Consider the following 6,000-nt stretch of genomic DNA (forward strand, 5'->3'; position numbering starts at 1 on the left):
CTCTCAGGAAGGCCCATCAGATGTCCAATCTTTATAAACACGCGCTGTCATACAGAACAGAGAAGATCCAGCTTCCTACATGTGCAAGTTGCATGCCAATATATATAGCAATTCCTATTCCCCAGAGCCACAGGATACACACTACACAAAGCTGGGAGAAGAGTTTATCTGTAGGGAAAGACAACATCCCATCAAGTACACCTCTGCATCAGTGCTAGACAGTACTGGGCTGAGCGACCAATGAATACAAGAGCACCCTCTTCGTTAGGAGTCCCTGCTAATTCCCTTCCTTCAGCAGATGAGGTCTTTAGGTACCAGCACAGCCCTGCATCCAGTCACCCAGCACTAACCCCAGCACCGGAGCCGGATTTGAACCACTGGCACACTGCACAGAGCCTGGCATTCTCCACTGCCTGAGTACAATTGTTCTGGAATAAAACAGTACCAGGCTTTATTCAAATTGAACAAAACATGAGATAAAAGAAACAGATTTGGCAAATATATTGGATTTAAAGATAATATTTGTTCTTTTTTGCTTTATCATCCAGATGCAAAAGTCTAAAATTACTCCTTACACAGTACTCTCCAGGGTTTAGGAATATTATAGTTGTATGTGACCCATGCTATAGGGCTTCTGATGTTTCTTTAGGCTGACTAAACTCTAATAAATTTAGCTGTCATAAAGTTCTTTGATATTTAGTCTAAAATTTGGTGGGTTTTGTTTAATTTTGTCGTAACATTTATAATGTTATGACATTATAAATGAATGCTGTCCTCAGATACTCTACAGGGAGTAGGACTGTAAAGCAGTGTATCTTTACCCAAAACATTAGGAGAAAAACCAAGCTTCTCTAACAGAGAGCCAGGGTGGCTCCTATTCAATAAAAGGAAATATTCCCTTCTCCCTACATGGTTGATTTGGGATATGCTGAAATAATTCTTGCAAGCTTCCTCTAGCTGCAGGAGCTGTGAAGAAGCGCAAGCAGATAGACTAGGCTGCTCATCTTGGGGGCTCTTCCGGGAGAATTTACTCTGAACATTCCTGGGAGCAATTTGGAAGCATGCTGAAAGCTGGCGAAGTCATACTGGTGCCAGCTGCCTACCTCTGGACACGCTTTCTCCACCCCTTCCTTAGAGAGCATACATAGTGCTGGCATCTGCTCTAATCCAGCAGTTCTGGGAACACTGTGTTTCCTATTCCCTTACACAGAAAGGATGCAAATAAACCGTCAGACAAAAATATTGGGTTCTGTGAACCAGTCCCAGATCTACTTTTTTTTACTCTTGCAACAAGATGCAGGAATGGGAAAAAGTTTTGCCAAAGTCCCAAATGGACTGAATAAAGACTTGTATTTTAATACAGGGCTTAATAGTTCAGTTCAATATGCTCAGAAAGAACAGTAATACCTTCTGTATATACCTAATCAAAGGCATTGCTCTGCTTTGCTATACCTAACCAAATGTCAAAATACAAACCAGAGCTCCTACCTCCTACAAGTAAAATATTGTATCAGGAATTGAAGTACGTCTGCATCGGAAACATGGGACTCTTCACTAAGGAATCTAGATCAACAGTTCTGGGAGTTTTTCACAAGTAACTAAGAAAATGAACTGAAGAGGTAACTAATTAATCCTTGCTTGGAAAAGCCCAATAAATTTTTGCAATCTTAACTGTCGTAACGAGAAGCCCCTCAGCAGAGGCTCTGTAGAGCCTGGATCTGCTCCAGTGAAGTCTATGGAAGGTTGCTTATGGATTTTAACCACCCAGGATCGAATCTAAAAAGATTCATTCACACGAAGAGCCTCAGTGAAGCCAAATAACTAAGCTTAATCTAGGCTGCCCTGAGATATTTCATTGTAGATGTAACTGATGCTCCTTGAAGATAAAGGGAATACTTTAGTTGATGGGCTCTTTTTTGCTTTTGGCTATATCTGTGTAAATCTGGAGTAATGACACTGACTTCATAACAATCTCATCCCAGATTTACAGTGATGTCAGCAGGAGCAGCACACAAGCCCTGGTTGATTGCAAATGAGTACTGAACCCTTTAATTGAAATGGAATCATAAAGTAACAAATGTGAAGATATTTTCTCAATTGCACTTGAGATTATTTTTAATTTGTAGTTAATTATTAATGTAGCCGCTACAGTCTAAGAATTCATATAAATCAGCATAACTTATGTGAGGAACTGACTATGCCTAATTAAATCCAATTGTTGCATCGTTGTTTTTCTTTTCTTTCTGGGAAACCAAGGCCCCTAATGCTATAGAGTGAGCCAGAAAGTCCAGTCTTCTTTGAGAATATATAGATACTTGTAATTTATAGCACGCTGAAAGGCCCACGTTTTCTTCATCATAAATCCTTCCAAATCGAACACATCAAAAAATGAGGTGTAAGGAAAATTAATTATGTTTTTTTCTTAGGTAGATTCTCAATGTTTTATTTCAAAAATATTAGAATTTAAGAACAACAACAACAATAATAACAACAAAGCCAAAACATGTATGGAAAGAGAAAATCTTAGGCATAAAAACTCCATGTTCTTGAAAAATCTTCCAAGGGAAAAGCGTTTTTGAGATACCTTTCTTCCACCAGATTCATACTGCCAAAGCATTAAGCTAACAGTAAATATGTTAGGGTTATGCCATACTTTTAAATGTTATTTAATGTAACATTAAGAAATCACTTGAGTTCCTGGCAAACTCTACTCATATCTTTATAAATGTTTAAAGCTCAGAGGGACCATTATCATAATCTAGTCTGATCTTTCACTAAACAGCCAGCCAAGAATTGGCTATCATTAGTAGTGAGGCTTTGTCTACCCAGACTGGACACTGAAGACTGCACGGTGCCATGTGGGGGTTGTGCTGTTCTTCTGTTCTTAACCTACCAAATTCTTAAATTAATTAAAATTCTTAAAATAAATTTATTTGCTCCACCGTCTTAGGGAATTACACAATATAGAGCTAGGATTATACAACAGAATAGCCACTTACCTCATGGTTGATCTTCACCTCTTTCACCCCACTCTAACTTGAATCTAATACTGCCTACCATTATATCATTGCCTCCAGAGGCACTTGATGGAGGTATGGCACCATTTAAACCTCCCAACACATGCAGTTAAATCTCTAAACTAAGATCCCTCACTGAAGCTCACCTTGGGTCATTATGTCACAGAAGGCAGAATGCAGGGGCATTATTATTTCATCAGTAATGTCAGCAGCGAGGACATTTAACCAGATCCTATTTCATCCTCCAACAGACTCTTTGCCTCAGAAGATATCATGGTGTCAGGAGATCCAGGGAAAAATCCAGAGCTGAGGAGGAGGATGCCAGCCTCAGATCAGATCACATAGGGGTAGTATCAAACCTGTTCTATCACAGGCAACAATATTAGCAAGCCATCGTAAGGCAGCAAGATGGAAAATATTTCCCCATTTTTCCTTCAACTGATATTCTGGGTCTAAACTGTAGTCTGGAGCATCACAACAGTTTGATCAGCCTTTCGGCCTCAAGTTTCTAAACTCAACTTCAGGACCCCAGATCAATTTTAAACAGTCCAGCTGAAATTATTTTCTTGGCCTGTTATTTGACCGTGTCACATACATTAAACCTGAGCCAAAGACAAATGAAGTTCAGGCTGTGGTTCAGGTTTGGTTTTAGGCCCAAAGGATGCCTGTGCTTTGGTTAGATAGAACATTAACAAGTAATAATAATGTAATAGTTAGTAATAACTTTGCAAAAATACAGTCACAGATGAGTCAAAAGAAGAAACTAATCCTCTTGCTGATATTGGCTTAGAATTAAAATAGTATGAAAACTGCTGGATCTTCAGAGACATGGAAACTGATCCAAAATGCAGCAGGATTTGTTTGGCATCAAGCTTCCAACTTTGACTTCTTCCTAATGAAAATCAGCATTGTATATATTTCGGCATCTTTCCCTAACTTACATAAACTGATTTCAACCAATTTAAAAAACAAAATGCAAACTACCAAAGTTCAGGGGGCTCTGTTTTTGCAGTTCCAACATTTTTACTAAGACATCTATTTTGTGACATTTTAATTATTCACAGCACCAGGGCTTTGCAAGTGGAACATGCAGTGTATTCTCCATTCACTCATTCATTAGTTTTAATTAAACCCTTTAATTTTATTTATGCTGTCATGGACTGATTAACAATTTGCAGCACAAACCAGGAAGTCTTAAACAGCACCTTGAGAAATCTTCCTTGCTCTAAACAGAGATCTGCTATAATAAATACAGATCTGCAGAATTATGTTCTGAAAGGCAAAAGGAACCAATTCAGCAGCTTTCCCAAAGCAATTTTCTTGTAGCTGTCTAGCAAAACGTATCTCAAGGCCTTAGGTGAGAATCACAAATGATTAGGTGTCCAAGGGATACAACAGAATGAAACTGTAGACAGACACTGTGCAAGTTCCTTTATTAGAAGCAGCATACGGCTGAGCTGGCGCAGCATGATGCATTAGGAACAGTGGATAAAGTCCCACTTCAGCAGTGACTGAGGACATTTTAAGTGTTGCCAAAAGGACAAAAAGCACTGCCTGGAACATGTTAAGGGATAAATTCAGATAACAGCACAAGTGACTCTAAACAGGGCCATGATACCTGTAACTTACACATTTTATTATTCTTTTAAATTCCTGCCATCCATTTGAAGTGTCTGTAGCTTGCACCTTCTGACAACAGACCTTCTGTCTCTTAAAACCTTCATCATAGTGATCTGAGAGTACCTGGGGCCATCAGTCTGTATGCTATACCTCATTAAAATTCGAAGAACTGAATGCAATGAAAAGAGCCAGCCCTGTCACTCTGTACTGCCTTGCTCAGCAAAAAAAAATCTGCTCCCCAGATCTTCCAACAGCCCTTCTCCCAGTCTTCACATCTGTTCTTTCCTCTCTGCCTCCTGCCCTACTTTTTCTTCATACATCTTTCTGTTCTCAGCTGCACACCCCAGCTCTGCCTTTCTTGGTTCTTCAGCAGTGTTTCACCTCTGCTACCTGCAAGAAAAAGACAAGTTCATGGCACTCCCTTCCACCCTTCTCTGCAAGGTGTGGCTGCATTCTCTAGCTGAGGCAAAGGGCATGTGGGTGCAGGAGAAGAAAGAATCATCTCCACTGAATAGCACGCTATGAGCAGATTAGCTCCTGGGATCTTTCTGTGACACTATGACACCCTCTCCATGAGCCACCTTTACTCCTGAGAATAAGAAGCAGGGGCAAGAAGACATGATAATAATCATAATCCCTCCCCACTTTGGTGCAATTAACTTGCAGGATGCTTAGCTAGCTGGTCTCTTACTTTAGAAATGTATCTTCCAACTCTATGCTCAGCAAAACATATGCATTATACCCACATAGGTAAAATTCAACTGCTATGGAGTTCTCAGAAAAGTATTCCAATTTTTGTACATCCTTTCATGGAACTTGCAAAATGCAGTTTGCAGATATGGAAGCACTCCTACTACGAGGAAAAGGAGCTGTGCATTACCTACCCTTTGTATGGTACAGGATCCATGCTGTAACCAGTGAAGCTAAAGGGATGGAAGGTTAGAAGGAACCCCCCTGAGGGAACATAACCTTTCCCACCTACCCACCCTCATTAGGTCAATCACTGTTATTTTGCTTATAGGCTTACAGTTAGGTAGAAATGAATACAGAATGAGGCAGTGACATTTCATCCTCATGGCCTCTGCTTTGAGCACAAACCAAAGCCAGACAGGGAAACCTGTGTGAGTGTGTCAGTGTCAAGTGAACAAAAACAACACAACACTCTATCCTTTGGCGCAGCCTTCAGAATGTGCTCACACAGGAATTCAGCAAGGAGCTATTTATAGAGGCCCAGCTACCTCCATGTCCTCTGCATGGAGTCCTCCCGGGAGAGCCCTGCTAAAACAAAGCAGAGCAGTGCAAGACGAATCTGCCCGCCTCATCATGAAGGTTGAATTTCACTCTGGTCAAGAGCATTCTGGGC

General features: G+C 40.4%; 1 long non-coding RNA gene across 1 annotated transcript in view; it reads right to left on the minus strand.

Moving 5' to 3' along the window:
• Positions 1–3,189, minus strand: part of LOC110400443 — a 76,497-nt gene extending 73,308 nt beyond the window's left edge. Inside the window, exon 1 of the long non-coding RNA XR_002439846.1 lies at positions 3,000–3,189. This is a non-coding gene — a long non-coding RNA (uncharacterized LOC110400443). The remainder of the gene's footprint in view (positions 1–2,999) is intronic.

This window comes from Numida meleagris, chromosome 5, assembly GCF_002078875.1.
Source record: "Numida meleagris isolate 19003 breed g44 Domestic line chromosome 5, NumMel1.0, whole genome shotgun sequence".
NCBI lineage: Eukaryota > Metazoa > Chordata > Aves > Galliformes > Numididae > Numida > Numida meleagris.